The following is a 16,767-nucleotide window of genomic DNA, read 5'->3' on the forward strand; positions in this document are numbered from 1 at the left end:
TTCCAAGCATTATTCATTAAAGACATAGATCATTTTCTTTTCCTCCCCTCAACCCCCATAGCCGACGCGTAAATCCACTGGGCATTACATGTTTTCTTGATTTGAATCCATTGCTATGTTGATAATATTTGCATTAGAGTGTTCATTTAGAGTCTCTCCTCTGTCATGTCCCCTCAACCGCTGTATTCAGGCAGTTGCTTTTCCTCGGTGTTTCCACTCCCATAGTTTATCCTTTGCTTATGAATGGTGTTTTTTTCTCCTAGATCCCTGCAAATTGTTCAGGGACATTACACCGCCACTAATGGAGAAGTCCATTACGTTCGATTATACCACAGTGTATTAGTCTCTGTGTACAATGTTCTCCTGGTTCTGCTCCTCTCGCTCTGCATCACTTCCTGGAGGTTGTTCCAGTCTCCATGGAACTCCTCCACTTTATTATTCCTTTTAGCACAATAGTATACCATCGCCAACATATACTACAATTTGCTCAGCCATTCCCTAATTGATGGGCATCCCCTCGTTTTCCAGTTTTTGGCCACCACAAAGAGCGCAGCTATGAATATTTTTGTACAAGTCTTTTTGTCCATTATCTCTTTGGGGTACAGACCCAGCAGTGCTATGGCTGGATCAAAGGGTAGATATTCTTTTGTCGCCCTTTGGGCAGTTCCAAATTGCCCTCCAGAATGGTTGGATCAGTTCACAACTCCACCAGCAATGAATTAATGTCCCTACTTTGCCACATCCCCTCCAGCATTCATTACTTTCCTTTGCTGTTATGTTAGCCAATCTGCTAGGTGTGAGGTGATACCTCAGAGTTTTAATTTGCATCTCTCTGATTATAAGAGATTTAGAACACTTCTTCATGTGCTTGTTAGTAGTTTTGATTTCTTTATCTGAGAACTGCCTATCCATGTCCCTTGCCCATTTATCAATTGGAGAATGGCTTGATTTTTTGTACAATTGATTTAGCTCTTTATAAATATGAGTAATTAAACCTTTGTCAGAGGTTTCTATGAAGATTTTTTCCCAATTTGTTGTTTCCCTTCTGATTTTAGTTATATTGGTTTTGTTTGTACAAAAGCTTTTTAGTTTGATGTAGTCAAAATTATTTATTTTACATTTTGTGATTCTTTCTATGTCTTGCTTGGTTTTAAAGCCTTTCCCCTCCCAAAGGTCTGACATGTATACTATTCTGTGTTTACCCAATTTACTTATGGTTTCCTTCTTTATGTTTAAGTCACTCACCCATTTTGAATTTATCTTGGTGTAGGGTGTGAGGTGTTAATCTATTCCTAGTCTCTCCCACACTGTCTTCCAATTTTTCCAGCAGTTTTTGTTGAATAGTGGATTTTTGTCCCAAAAGCTGGGATCTTTGGGTTTATTGTATACTGTCTTGCTGAGGTCGCTTTCCCCCAGTCTATTCCACTGATCTTCCTTTCTGTTTCTTAGCCAGTACCAAATTGTTTTGATGACTGCTGCTTTGTAATATAGTTTAAGGTCAGGGACTGCAAGGCCCCCATCATATGTGTTTTTTTTCATGATTTCCCTGGATATCCTTGATCTTTTGTTCTTCCAAATGAACTTTGTTATGGTTTTTTCTAAATCAGTGAAGAAGTATTTTGGTAGTTCAATGGGTATGGCACTAAATAGATAAATAAGTTTGGGTAGGATGGTCATTTTTATCATATTGGCTTGTCCTATCCATGAGCAGTTAATGTTTTTCCATTTGCTCAAGTCTAGTTTTAGTTGTGTGGCGAGTGTTTTGTAGTTGTGTTCATATAGTTCCTGTGTTTGTCTCGGGAGATAGATTCCTAGGTATTTTATTTTGTCTAAGGTGATTTTGAATGGGATTTCTCTTTCTAGTTCTTGCTGCTGAGCTGTGTTGGAGATATATAGAAAAGCCGATGATTTATGTGGGTTTATTTTGTATCCTGCAACTTTGCTAAAGTTGTTGATTATTTCAATTAGCTTTTTGGTTGAATCTCTAGGATTCTTTAAGTAGACCATCATGTCATCCGCAAAGAGTGATAACTTGGTCTCCTCCTTGCCTATTTTGATGCCTTCAATTCCTTTATCTTCTCTAATTGCTACTGCTAGTGTTTCTAGTACAATGTCAAATAGTAGAGGTGATAATGGGCATCCTTGTTTCACTCCTGATCTTATTGGGAATGCATCTAGTTTATCCCCATTGCAAATGATATTAGCTGATGGTTTTAGATATATACTGTTTATTATTTTTAGGAATGACCCTTCTATTCCTATGGTTTCTAGTGTTTTTAATAGGAATGGGTGTTGTATTTTATCAAAGGCTTTTTCTGCGTCTATTGAGATAATCATGTGGTTCTTGCTGGTTTGCTTGTTGATGTGGTCAATTATGTGGATGGTTTTCCTAATGTTGAACCAGCCCTGCATCCCTGGTATAAATCCTACTTGATCATGGTGAATGATCCTTCTGATCACTTGCTGGAGTCTTTTTGCTAGTATCCTATTTAAGATTTTTGCATCTATATTCATTAGGGAGATTGGTCTATAGTTTTCTTTCTCTGTTTTTGACCTGCCTGGTTTTGGAATCAGTACCATGTTTGTGTCGTAAAAGGAGTTTGGTAGAACTCCCTCTTTGCTTATTATGTCAAATAGTTTGTATAGTATTGGGATTAACTGTTCTCTGAATGTTTGATAGAATTCACTGGTGAATCCATCAGGCCCTGGGGATTTTTTCTTAGGAAGTTTTTTGATGGCTTGTTGGATTTCATTTTCTGATATGGGATTATTTAAGAATTCTATTTCCTCTTCTGTTAGTCTAGGCAGTTTGTATTTTTGTATATATTCATCCATTTCTCCTAAATTGGTGTATTTATTGCCATATAATTGGGCAAAGTAATTTCTAATGATTGCCTTAATTTCCTCTTCATCGGAGGTGCTGTCCCCCTTTTCATCTTTAATGCTGTTAATTTGCTTTTCTTCCTTCTTTTTTTAATTAGATTGACCAGTACTTTGTCTATTTTGTTTGTTTTTTCAAAGTACCAGCTTCTTGTCTCATTTATTAAATCAATAGTTCTATCACTTTCAATTTTATTAATTTCTCCCTTAATTTTTAGGATTTCTAATTTGGTTTTCTGCTGGGGGTTTTTAATTTGATCGCTTTCGAGTTTTTTCATTTGCATTTCCAATTGATTGATCTCTGCTCTCCCTTGTTTGTTAATATAAGCATTCAGGGATATGAATTTACCTCTGATTACTGCTTTGGCTGCATCCCAAAAGGTTTGAAAGGATGTTTCGCCATTGTCATTTTCCTCGATGAAATTATTAATTGTTTCTATGATTTCTTCTTTAACCAAACGGTTTCAGAGTATCATATTGTTTAATTTCCAATTGGTTTTAGATTTGGTTTTCCATGTACCATTACTAATCATTATTTTTATTGCCTTGTGGTCTGAGAAGGCTGCATTCATTATTTCTGTTTTTCTGCATTTGTGTGCTATGTTTCTGTGACCTAATGTATGGTCAATTTTTGTGAATGTGCCATGTGGTGCTGAGAAGAAGGTGTATTCCTTTTTATCCCTATTTATTTTTCTCCATATGTCTATTAATTCTAATTTTTCTAAGATTTCATTCACTTCTTTTACCTCTTTCTTATTTATTTTTTGATTTGATTTATCTAAATTTGATAATGGTTGGTTTAAGTCTCCCACTAATATGGTCTTACTGTCTATTTCTTCCTTCAATTCTCCTAGTTTCTCCATTAGAAATTTGGGTGCTATATTATTTGGTGCATACATGTTGATTAATGATATTTCCTCGTTGTCTAGAGTCCCTTTTAACAAAATATAATTACCTTCCCTATCCCTTTTGATCAGGTCTATTTTTGTTTTGGCTTTATCAGATATCATGATTACCACTCCTGCCTTCTTTCTATCAGTTGAGGACCAGAAGGTCTTACTCCATCCTTTAATTCTGACCTTGTGGGTGTCAACCCGCCTCATGTGTGTTTCTTGAAGACAACATATGGTAGGGTTTTGGATTCTAAACCATTCTGCTATTCATCTACGTTTTATGGGTGAGTTCATCCCATTCACATTCAAAGTTATGATTGTCATTTGTGGACTCCCTGGCATTTTGATATCCTTCCCTAATTCTAACCTTTTCTTCTTTGGCTCTACCTTTTAGTCCAGTGATTTACTTTGAATCAGTCCCCCTTGTCCCCTCCCTTGATGTTTCCCTTTTTAGTCCCTCCCTTTTTGTTCCCTCCCCCTCTCCCCTCTCTTTCCCTCCCTTTTTGTTTTCCCTCTCCCCCTCCCCCCCTTGGTTTTCCCTTCTCCCTACCCTTGTTGGGTAAGATAGAATTCAAGATCCCAATGGATCTGGATGTTTTTCCCTCTCAGATTTGATTTCCCTGAGATTAAGGTTTAAGTAAAAAACCCCTCTCTTCCTCTCCTTCTTATAGGAGTTTTCTTCCCCTCCCCTTCCCATGTGAATCTTTGTGTGAGAAAGATTATTCTATTTGGTCTTTCTTTACCCCCTATTTATACATTACTTTCCCCCCGCATATTAGTATACATAGATTGATATAAATGTAGTCCTTATAGAAGAGAGTTTGAGTAAAAGAAGAAGATAACATTTTTCCCCTTTCCTTAATATGTACCTTTTCAGGTATTCCTTGCTCTTTGTTTTTCGGTATCAAACTTTCCACAGAGCTCTGGTCTTTTCTTTGCAAAAAGTTGGAAGTCTTCTATTTTGTTGAATGCCCATACTTTCCCTTGGAAGTATATAGTCAATTTTGCTGGGTAGCTGATTCTTGGTTGAAGACCCAGCTCTCTTGCCTTTCTGAAGATCATGTTCCATGCCTTACGATCATTCAGAGTAGAACTTGCAGGGTCTTGTGTGACCCTGATTGGCATTCCTTTATATCTAAATTGTCTTTTTCTGGCTTCCTGTAGGATTTTTTCTTTTGTTTGATAGCTTTGGAATTTGGCAATTACATTCCTGGGAGTTTTCTTTTGGGGGTTTAGTGTAGAAGGTGTTCTGTGAGCTCTGTCAATGGCTGTATTGCCCCCTTGTTCTAGAATCTCTGGGCAATTTTCTTTGATTATATCTTGTATCACCATGTCCAGTTTGGTGTTTATTTCTGGCTTTTCTGGGAGTCCAATTATTCTTAAATTATCTCTTCTCCCTTTATTTTCCAGATCTGTCACCTTGTCGGTGAGATATTTTATGTTCTCTTCTAATTTCTTGGTATTTTGGCTTTGCTTTATTAATTCTTGCTCTTTTACACAATCGTTGTCTTCAAGCTGCCTGATTCTGGCCTTTAATGCCTGGTTTTCCTTTTCACTTTGGTCAAACTGGTTTTGTAGATGCGTGAATTTCTTTTGCATTATTTCCCACTTTTCCTCCCAGAAGGCTTCCATCTTTTTGGTCATTTCTGATTCAAATTCTTCATGTGTTTGTGGAGAGTTTCCATTTCCTTTGGAAGATTTCGGAGCTTTTTCTTGAGTATCATCTTCTATCTCCTCTGTATTTTGTATTTTGGTTCCATAGAATGTGTCCAAAGTCGCCCCTTTCTTCTTATTTTTCTTGGGATTTGGGGGCTTCTGTGCTTCTGTGGAGTTTGCCATCTCTGAATGTGGAGGATTAGCTTTTCTTATCTCTGTCTGGTGTTCAGAGGCTTTAGTCGTGGTCAGATTGTCGGTTCTATGAGCTTTCCCTGGGTTAAATTGAGTATGCCTTCAGGCAATGACTTTCACTGGACCTGGAATGGAAGGGTCGGACCAGGGGGCCACACTCTCCCCCGTTCTCTCTGTTTTCCTGCTGCTAAGGTGCCCCCTCAACTGGACTGGGTCGGGTTGCTTTCCGGAAGTTGCCTTCAGAATAGCTGGCTGTGAGGCTGTTTTGTCGGCCCTGAGGGTTGCTGTTGTTTCAGAGGACCCTGCTCTCTGGGGGGGGGGGGGGCGGGGAGGGGGGAAGGGGCCACGGCTTCCCGGAGCTCCAAGGGCAGTGACTTTCACTGAGACTTGGATAGCAGGATAGAGCTGGTGAGGCTGTCTTGCCCGCCCTGAGGGTTGTTGTTGTTTCAGAGGACCCTGCTCTCTGCGGGGGGATGGGCAGTGGCTTCCCTGAGCTCCGAGGGCAGTGACTTTCACTGGGACCTCGGATAGAAGGCCCTGAGGGTTACTGTTGTTTCAGCGGACCTTGCTCTCTGAGCGGGGCGGGGCTGCGGTTTCCTGGAGCCTTGGACTCTGCACTCCTACCCCTTAGGTCCAAGTGATCTCGGGTTCTGGATTTTGAGGGGGGCCGTACCTTTTAATCCAGGTCCAGGTCCAGGAGGAGGATTCCCAGGGTCTATGCTGTTGATCGTTTTGAATTTCGGTGCCTTAGGAGCTTATAGTTTGAAATCAGTTGGGAAGGGTTTTCCGGAGATCTGAACTTTAGCTTTCTCTAAGCCGCCATCTTGACAGGAAGTCTTATCATTTCTTATAGCACAATAATAGTCCATCATTATCATATACCACATTTTGTTCAGCCATTCCCCAACTGAGGGAAATCCCTTCAGTTTCTAATTCTTTGCCACCACAAAAAAACACAGCTATAAATAACTTGGTACAAATAGGCCCTCTACCATTTTTTTTATCTCTTTCGGATACAGACCCAGTAGCAATATTTCTGGATGAAAAGGTATATGTCCTTTTATAACATTGTGGGCATAATTCCAAATTGTAAAAGGATATTTTAGAAATAAAATCTTATAGTGGGAATACTTTTTTGAGGGGGGATGAAATGAAACCTGTGATTCTATTGTGATCAAATTTCCTCCCTGGATAAAGTGAGATATTCCTGGATGGGCCCCTGTGAAGTTAAGTGATATGCTGTCAATTTTATACCTCTCCTTTTGGGAAATAGCAGTTTGTCAGATGATGATGACAAATTACTTGTGGGTTCTGAACCAGGACGAGAGAAATGACTTTGGACGATGATTTAGCTTATTGATTTGAGATGCACAATGTATAGGTAAAATGACATAGGCTAAGAAATCAGGTAAGCCTATTGCAGGAAAAATGATTGGCAATGATTTACAAGATGGAAACAATGCTTGTAGATTGCTTTAGTGGCTCTAAGCAGTGTTTTCCAAACGAGAATAAATCACAGGTAATGTATCAACATATGACCCAGCTTTGTATGGAATATCCTATGTTCTTTTCACAGAACTCTTGTATTATTTTCTTGGCTGGATATGTAATATTTGGAGAGGGGAACAGTTTGCTTTTCTCATGCTAGGGAGCAGACTATGTGCTTTGTGATTTCTAACTGGTGGCTCTGATTTTATTGGGGCTTGCTCTCACTACTGGCGACTACCTCTGCTCCTTTTTTATTTAAATTAAATGAAGGCAAGGTATGTGAGAATATGGTTTGTATGGATTCTTTAAAGCTAGGATGCTAAATTCCAATTATATTTTGCTAAAGCTCTATTTGCTTGGGAAAACCTTTTGAAATTTCATTTACTTGGGCCTTTTTTCAGTGTGTGTCTCAGAATATGTTGTGTATTTTGTCCTAAGCAGACATTTCTCCATGGCTTTAGCATAGGAGCTAAGATGACTTTTATTCAGGGGTCTTTCTTGGTCTCAAGTCAGGTGGTCCAATCCTAGAGTTACTAAGACTGCCTCCCCTACAAGGCATTTCCTGAGCTTTTTTGCATAGCCTTAGTTGGACTTCTAGGATTGCTATGGCTTTCTTTGAGGCTCAAGCTCCTTTTGCCTTCATCACAAGCATCATCTCTGACAGCTGAGAGAGCTACTGTTATTTGGCTTGATTCTGTTAGCATCTAATTTTTGGTTCCATAAGCCAAGCACATATTTAATTCTCCTTTACTTATAAGTCAAATTTCTTCAATTTCTATGTGTCCATGCTATTATGCTGCTGTGGATTATGTTCTGTTATGGAGTAATATACTGGGGTCTGGTATGTGTCTTTTCTTCCTAATCAAATCTGCAATAAGTGTTTGGTGTAAGATATTTGTGCTAAGTCTTGCTAAGTGTGGATCTGTTGTGCTGGTCGTCTTCTGGTGGAATAAGTATGGGGTTAGATGGGGAAAAACACTTTGAAAACTTACATTTGATACAGAAATAGTTACATCTAATATCTGAATACAAGGGTGTCCATCATTATAAATTACATTTTTCAAAGGAGCTGAACCACAATAATAGTAATAATTATGCTGAGGATAATAGTTAAGATTGATGGGTCTTAGGGAGGCTTGCCACCTTTAGCGATTGTTCTGCCATGTGAACTGCTCTTCTGGCTCATCTCCAAATCATGGGCTTCTGGGACTGGGGTCTTTCATGTAGTCATCTGGGTTGTTTCATGTTCTGCTGTTCCTGAGAAGTTCTCTGCTGTAGGTGTTCATTTCCTGTGTAAATAAAAACAAAACCTCAACCCCCATATCATAATTCTGTTTTTGTTTGTTTGTTTTTGTAAATAAATTACTCCAATTCATGTTCAATGATTATATAAATGAATTAATTTACAAGAGATTCATTGTAAGTCCAATTGACAAATCTTACCAATTGTAGCTTAGATCTGAAAAGTTTCCAAGATTTACATATACAATGAAAGGTTTTAATTTTACAAGTCATGATAACCAGTGTATTTTTCAATAATTTTCCAGTTTTTTTTCTTAGCTTCAATACTTACTAACAATGCTTAAACTATCTGGCAATTCCTCCTAATTTATAATATTTTTTGTGTAAAAATTAAATTATAATCTCTAATCACAAAAATATATTTTACAGAGGTTTATTAAAGATCATTAGAAATCAAGGAATAAAGAGGATACAAAATAAAAACCACATGCTCGTGGCTGATTAGCCCATTTAAAATCCCCGTGCTTAGCTTACCACCATACTTGCTGCATCATTGCAAAGGAAGAGAGGACATGGGAGGCCTTACTGCCAGTTAAATACCAATAACATGATCTCACCAATGAGGAGACACAGGAGAGATTATAGGGAATTCTGGGGAATACCAAGGACTTCTGGGGAATTAAGTCTAAGGTTCAAAATCTCCATTTATATATTTGTACATTGTCATAACCAATTTACCTTGAATTTTTGGTTCACAATACAAATTATATATCATTGCAAGTAAACATGATCAATTTCTAATAAATTGCTTTTACATATAGTTTACATTTAAACACATTTTCAGTTTTTATAGAATAAGGTACATGTTTTGGTAACACTTAGTATATAACAATTTTGTCAAAAATACAATATTTTTGTACCTATAAAATTTGCATGCTGTAACCTTGATATTAAGTTATTCTCAATGGATATTGATTTAAAACTTCAGAACTTTCAAATGGATGCCCCAAAATATTTTTACATAATTGATTGAAATTTCACCAATTATATTCTGATATAATATTTGTATGTATTTTGCACTAGATTTTTACAGTATAGTTTACACATAAGTACCCATTGACAACTTGTATTTTAATGCATGTTAATATTCAATGGCATTTCAGAATAACAGATTACCAATTTTTAAATTTAAACCAATTCTTTTTGATGTTTTATATTTTTTTACCATTTATTAGTAATATCTGTTATTTGTCCCTTTTTATATAATTTGCATTCCAATTGTGGTGAATTGTGGAAACTTGCATTTTAAACAACATTATGGATGTTATAAAGTTAATATTAGCTTCTTATTAATTTTTACACTTTACAGAACTTGAATTGGCACAAGTTTCTTAAGCAAGTACACTTGAGTGGTCGCTGCACTCCCTGTGAGTCAGTGCTTTAAAGGTGGCTGTTTGAAGTCTGTTCAGCTGGTTTGCTTAGATTTGTTAACTTGGAAATGACACAGAACTATCAAATAGTCAGAAAAATCAAGTCTTTAATCAGGATAGGGATAAGTCCAGTATTTAATTCTTTACTCAGAGTTTGGCGCCACAACTTTTATAGGGTATAAATCCTGTACTCTGGGGATGTTATCCCTGGGAGTGCCACCAAGCTAGAGGATGAGAGGTTTATTTTTCCCAAAATGTAAACCTCTCATTGTGATCACAGACAGACAACATATAGACAGCACAGAAATATCATGGAACATAGAACATAGACTGATCATAGAAAACATATCCCGGTTATTTCATGCATACTCTGACAACATAGAACATAAAATTATGGACTAGACTCTTCTTTTTATCCTGGTTAACCCTCAACTTGTAAGAGTAAATTTTAGGTTTGAGAATGAATATAAATTTAATTGGTTGCCAAGGATTAATTCAAATCCTAAATAAAATACTCGTCAGTTTGGAAATTGCATGGTGTTTTAATTAATATAGAGGGAAGGAATTAAGAAGAAGAGAGGGAAAAGGGGATAGGATTTCTCTGGCCTAGCCTGTTCCAGGAGGAGTTCAAAGACCTCTGCCAAGAGGCCTTGAGAGAAGATTAAGGGCTTCCTAAGAAGATAGTGTTTTGGAAGGTAAAGGAAAAAGGAATCAGCCTAAACTCTGAGAGAGCTCAGAGAAGACACCTCACCTGACCTACGATATTAAGTTTCTCCCAATAAGGATCAAAGACGGTCACTGCCAAACCCGGAAAATAGCTGCAGCCATGCCAAGATGCCAAGATACTCAGCATGCTGCCACCAGTCACCTCTCCATTAAAAGATGACTGGAGAGAGAGGAAATGACATGAAATATGTAGATCATTTTTATATCACTTCCTGCATCTCACATGTACCAATGGTAGCTTAAGCTTGACTTAGGACAGCCCAGGGGTCTGTCAGTTGTTTCTGATTTGTCATTTGCTAGCACATGTCTGTCATAGGCCATCCTTCTCAACACTTAATCCTTAAGTAGGGGTGTAGACATTTCTGTTTTGTTAGACTAAACAAAATGGAGCAAATCTAAAATTCACAAGTTTCTGGGCCATCAAAGTTTGGTGCATCTTCTGCCAGTCACAGACACACTGTGCTTTGCTTCTGGGTCTTACTGGTGGTGGAAAAGAAAAACTTTGATTGTTTTGAATTTTGCCGGTTCTGAGAGACTGCCTTAACTATGAATAGTTTTAAATCTCCTTTCTGATTTTTCTGCCTTCTGATCTCCTACAGGGTCTAAAGCAGGGGTCCCCAAACTTTTTACACAGGGGGCCAGTTTACTGTTCCTCAGACCGTTGGAGGGCTGGACTATAAAAACCTAACCCTAACCCCAAACCTAACTGTGCAGCAGTATATACAGTGCACAATCCCCTCCCCCCAGATCACCACTCAGAACACACCTTGTTCTAAGGCGCCACACAAAGGATTATGTCACTGAAAGTAGTGCTGTATGTGAGCGATGCCAAGCTTTGAGGTGCCGCCACATACAGTGCTCCTCTCACTGACCACCAATGAAAGAGATGCCCCTTCCGGAAGTGAGGTGGGGGCCAGATACATGGCCTCAGGGGGCAGCATATGGCCCGCAGGCCATAGTTTGGGGACCCCTGGTCTAAAGGCAGTGTTTTCATAGATCCCATAGTTTTACTCCTGGGAGTAATTCTCTTCCTGAACCCTAAAGACTTTCTCTTACCTGTTCTGCAAATTCTGATTCTCACTTACACCACAGAGGGCGCCAATATGTAGAGACCCACTTCATAAACAGCTCGTGGGTCCTCAAACCAGGATAAGAGAAATTGGTTGGGATTACAGGAGAATCAATCTCCCCTCTCCACCCAGGTTTACAGATCAGACTTTCAGACATCCTCTTGCTGGGCTGTGACTTAATTTATTGATTTGAGGTGCACAATTTATAGGTAAAATGCTGTAGGCTAAGAAATCAAATAAGCCAAGAACAATGATTGGCAATGTTTTACAAGATGGAAACAATGGATGGAGATTGCCTCAGGGACTCTAAGTAGTGTTTTCTATAGGATAATATATCACAGGTAACATATCAATGTGGGACCCAGTTCTATATGGAATACTGCATGCTCTTTTCACAGAACTCCTGTATTATTATTTTCTTGGCTGGATATATAGTGTTTGGGGAGGGGGAAAGTTTGCTTTTCTCATGCTGAGGAGTAGACGATGTGCTTTGTGACTTCTAGCTGATGGTTCTGATTTTATTGGGGCTTGTTCTCACTACTGGGGGCTACAGTATTCAGTGTTCTTGTCTGTTTGGATTTCTTTTTCCATTTCTTCTTGGACTGAGAGAAATGGTGTATAGAGCTCACTCATCTCCAAAATTTGATAAGTTTATTTCATAAAAGGGCATTTTATGTTTTATCTTCATTTTAATAACAAATTTCCACTTAAGTTTCCCAAAGTTCTATGATTCATGTTCTCTCCCTTCCTTCTTCCCTCCCCACTCCCTGTAAAATCTAAAATTATAATCTCTAATAATAAAAATATTTTACAGAGGTTTATTAAAGATCATTAGCAATCAAGGAATAAAGAGGATACCATGGCTGGTTAGCCATTTTCAAATTTTTCCCACCTTACCACCATCACTGCTGATGCTACATCATGCAAAAAAGAGAGCATCTGGCAGGTGTTACCTCCAATTAAATACCAATAACATGATCTCACCAACATGGAGACACAGGAGAGATGATAGGGAATTTTGGGAAATACTAAGGACTTCTGGGGAATGAAGACAAAGGTTAAAAATCTCCATTTATACACCCCAGAGTTGACAAGCAATTCAATCCAGGTTATGCATGTATTATCAAGCAAAACATTTCCATATTGTTTATTTCTGTAAGCAAATAATCTTATAAAACTAAAACCCCAAATCATACAACCAAATAAAAAAGTGATAAATCCTATATTTTCATCTGCATTTGTACTCTAACAGTTCTTTCTCTAGGGGTTGATAGCATTCTTTTTCATAAATCCCTCAGAATTATTCTGGATCATTGTACTGCTTTTAGTAGCAAAGTCTATCACATTTGTTTGTTCCACAATATTTCAGATACTGTGTATGATGTTCTCCTGGTTGTGCTTATTTTACTCTGAATCAATTCACAAATGTTCTTCCAGTTCTTTTTGAAATCATCTTGTTCATCATTTCTTATAGCACAATAGCATTCCATCACTATCATATACCACATTTTGTTCAGCCATTCCCCAATTGAGGGACATCATTTTAGTTTCCAATTCTTTGCCACCACAAAAAAAATAGCTATAAATAATTTGGTACAAATAGGTCCTTTCCCAATTTTTTTTATCTCTTTGGGATACAGACCCAGTAGCAGTATTTATGGATCAAAAGTTATGTGTTCTTTATAACATTTCAGACAGAATTGCAAATTGGAAAATGGCATTTTAGAAATAAAATCTTATAATGGGGATAATTTTTGAGGGGGGATGAAATGAAACCTGTGATTCTATTGGTGTGACAAAACTTCCTCCCTAGAAAAAGTCAGATATTCCTCTTGAACTTTTAGAGTTATCTGGGTGAGCTCCTGAGAAGTTAAGTGATGTGCTGTCAATTTTATGTCTCTCCTTTTGCAAAATAGCAGTTGTTTTGGTAAATAATGAAAAAGATCTAGGCAAGCTCTTTCTGCCCTATGATTACTATGCTCAGACTAGACTCTCTTTTTTTTTTACTTTAGCTGAAGTATATTCTTCAAACCTTTATTTTAACTCTGGGGATTTGTGTGTATTCTCTCTTTAACTCTGTCTGTGTCTTTCTGTTTCAAATGTCTTTTGTAAACAACATATTTTTGGATTCTGATTTATAATCCATTCTTCTATCTCCTTCAATTTTATGGGTTAGTTCATTCCATCTACATTCACAGTTGTGACAAGGAAATCACTTTTAAAAGACTGATATATATTAATTTAAGATCACCAAGGAATTCAGCTATGTAATTCCTAAATGAAAACTCAAGTCAGCCGTCAACCTTTTATAGAGTTTAATTACAGACAGGAGGAAGAAAAGAATTAGAGATAGAGAGAGAGAGGGAGAGAGAAAGGGGAGAGAAGGGAATAGGGCTTAAATACCCCTTCTGTTTAAGCTGGGCCAAAAGGCCCAAGCCCTTAGATAGCTGGGGCAAAGAAAAGAGATCAGTCCCTATTACTCACGTGACCAAAATGGAGAAACAGTCTCAGAGGCCCCCACCTTCAGCTTCCTTCAGAGCCCTCTCCAACCACTCAGAGCCAAAACTCTCCAACCACCCCCTCAGTCCTCAGACCCCTCTCTCTTTAAGGAAACCATCCAAGTTCCCTCCCCTCAGTTCTCACATCTATCAATCACTGTCCATCATTTTCCCTGTGCCAAGGGTGGCTCTAGCTTAACCCAGGACCGCCCAGAGGTCTGGGCTTTGCACATGTCTGTTGGAGGTCATATTCTCAAATAATTAAATTTTGATCTATGCTGCAGCCCTTCCTAAATCCTGTTAGGACTGAGTGGGGTGGAAATTGTATTTTCCAAGACCTGATTCTGTCATTCCAAGTATCTCTATTGTATCAATTCTAAAATCAATCATGACTCAAAGAAATTCCTGTTCTGTGCTTAAGCATAGGTCAAAGCCCTTTCCATTGTTCAGCAAAAGGTTTCTGTCCTAAAGTAATCTTAAGAAGGGAGGAGAAGGAACATCCCATGCCAATGGGGTTCACATTCCAATACACTATCAGTAAGAAATTTTCCAAGTATGAAATTTCCCAATGGTGAAATTTCCAACATTTATAAGTCTAAGAAATTTTAAGGTTTACACAGTTAAGATTGCTAACTGTATATTTCCCTCCATCCTTTTCTCTTCTATTTACCTTTCCCCTTTTTTAACCCTGTACTTTCCTCAAAAATCTATTCAGCTATTGATCAATGCTTTCCTTGATTTATTTTCCTTCTTATTGCCACCAAACCCCTTTCCTAACCTCTTGCCCTCCTAATTCCCTTTTTAATAAGATGAATTTTTATATACAATTCTGTGTTCCTCTTTGAACCAATTTAGGTGAAAATGAGGTTTGGGTTTTGCCAGTTCCTCATTAAATTTTCTCTTTCATTGTAAAAATTCTACCTTTCATACCTTTTTTTAGGAGAGATAATTCTTTCCCCTTTTCCTTTCTCTTCTCTCTTCTCTTAATATATCTCTCTTTCTCATCCTTCTATTTTTCTTTTGAGATAATCACAATAAAAGAGACACATCCATGTTCTCTGTCTAAATAGACTTCTAATTCAAGTGATGATAAAGTTTTGGTGGGTTACATGTATCATCTTCCTTATTGGAAATATAAATAGTTGAACAATGTTAAATTCATGATGATTTTTCAATGATGTTTGACTTTTATTCCTCTCTTGAATCTTGTATCTGAGTGTCTATTTTTCTATTCAGCTCTGGTCTTTTCATTGTTTATACCCAGAAGCATTAAATATCCATTCCCTCCTTCCCCTGTAGGATTACACTGAATTTTGCTTTGAAGATTATTCTTGGTTATTATCCTAGCTCCTTCTCCTTCTGGAATATCACATTTCAAGTCTCTCCTTTATTCTGATAGATCACAAAATTATGTGCTTCTGACTATGACTACATATTTGAATTATTTCTTTTTGGTTGCTTTCAGTATTTTCTCCCTAATCTGAGAGACCTAAAATTTGACTGTAATATTCCTGGGAGTTTTCATTTGAGGATCTGTTTCAGAAAATTATTGAATTCTTTCAATTTCTACTTTACCCCCTGGTTTATTATATTTAGGCAGTTTCCCTTTATGATTTCTTGAAATTTGATATCTAGGCTCTTTTTCTGATCATAGGTGTCAGTTAGGCTAATATTTTTAAATGACCTCTTTTTATCTATTTTCCAGATCAATTGCTTTTCTGATGAGATATTTCACATTTTCTTGTTTTTTTTCCAATCTCTTAACTTGATCTTATTGTTTCTGGAGGTTTCCTAGAACTATAGTTTCTACTATTCTAATTTGTAAGGACTTACTTTCATTAGTGAGATTTTATTCCTTTTACCTTGCTATTAATTCTCTTTTAATAATTTTCTTTTATTACTCTCATTTCTTTTCTTTTTGTTCATGACAAAGATCCCACTATTTATTTATAAGTCCCTGGTAGTCTAGAGCACATGGAGAATATATTTATGTCTCTTTATGTTGTGGGGAAGGGAAGGGAGGAATGGATAGGTGAGAGGGAAAGAAGAAGGGTATTGGATTCTGTGCTTGAGGGTTATGTAATCAACAAGGACTATTGTGGTTATTAAGAATTACTCTCTCTTTCCCTTCTAATCCCAATCCCTAATTAAAGTTTGTGAATCCGTTTTCCTAGATTCATTCTCCACCCCAATCTAGTGAACTATAATTTGTCCCTAGGGCTGCTGATTTTTTCTAGCTTTTGACTCTGCCCATTCTGACCTGTCCCTATAACTGGGACATCCACTCTGCCCTCCAAGATGCTTCATTGCCCCCCCAATACCAGACTCCATTCCATAACTGCAGCACAAATATCTATATCCCTGACAAGAGCACCCCTCTTTTCTCTGTGTCCTGAGTCATCCATTTCTCTCCCCAAATGGGGAGAAAAAATTGCCTTTTCTATCTCACAGCAAAACTCAGCTAAGGGCTATGAACACAGAGGGTGTTCAGAATAGCAGTATATGCTGGGTGAACAGTAAGAGGGTGTATCTTAAACGGACTGCCTATTCTACTTGCCTTCCTCTGTTTATAAGCAAAGAAACTCACAACCCTTCATTTAGGGAGGGGAGAGTAAGGTTGGAGATCAGGGTGGAGACCTTGGGCATGGCCAGAATTAGACACAACATTCCATAATCAATTGGAGGTGGGGAG

The sequence above is a fragment of the Monodelphis domestica genome, chromosome 1, assembly GCF_027887165.1.
Source record: "Monodelphis domestica isolate mMonDom1 chromosome 1, mMonDom1.pri, whole genome shotgun sequence".
NCBI classification, from domain to species: Eukaryota; Metazoa; Chordata; class Mammalia; order Didelphimorphia; family Didelphidae; genus Monodelphis; species Monodelphis domestica.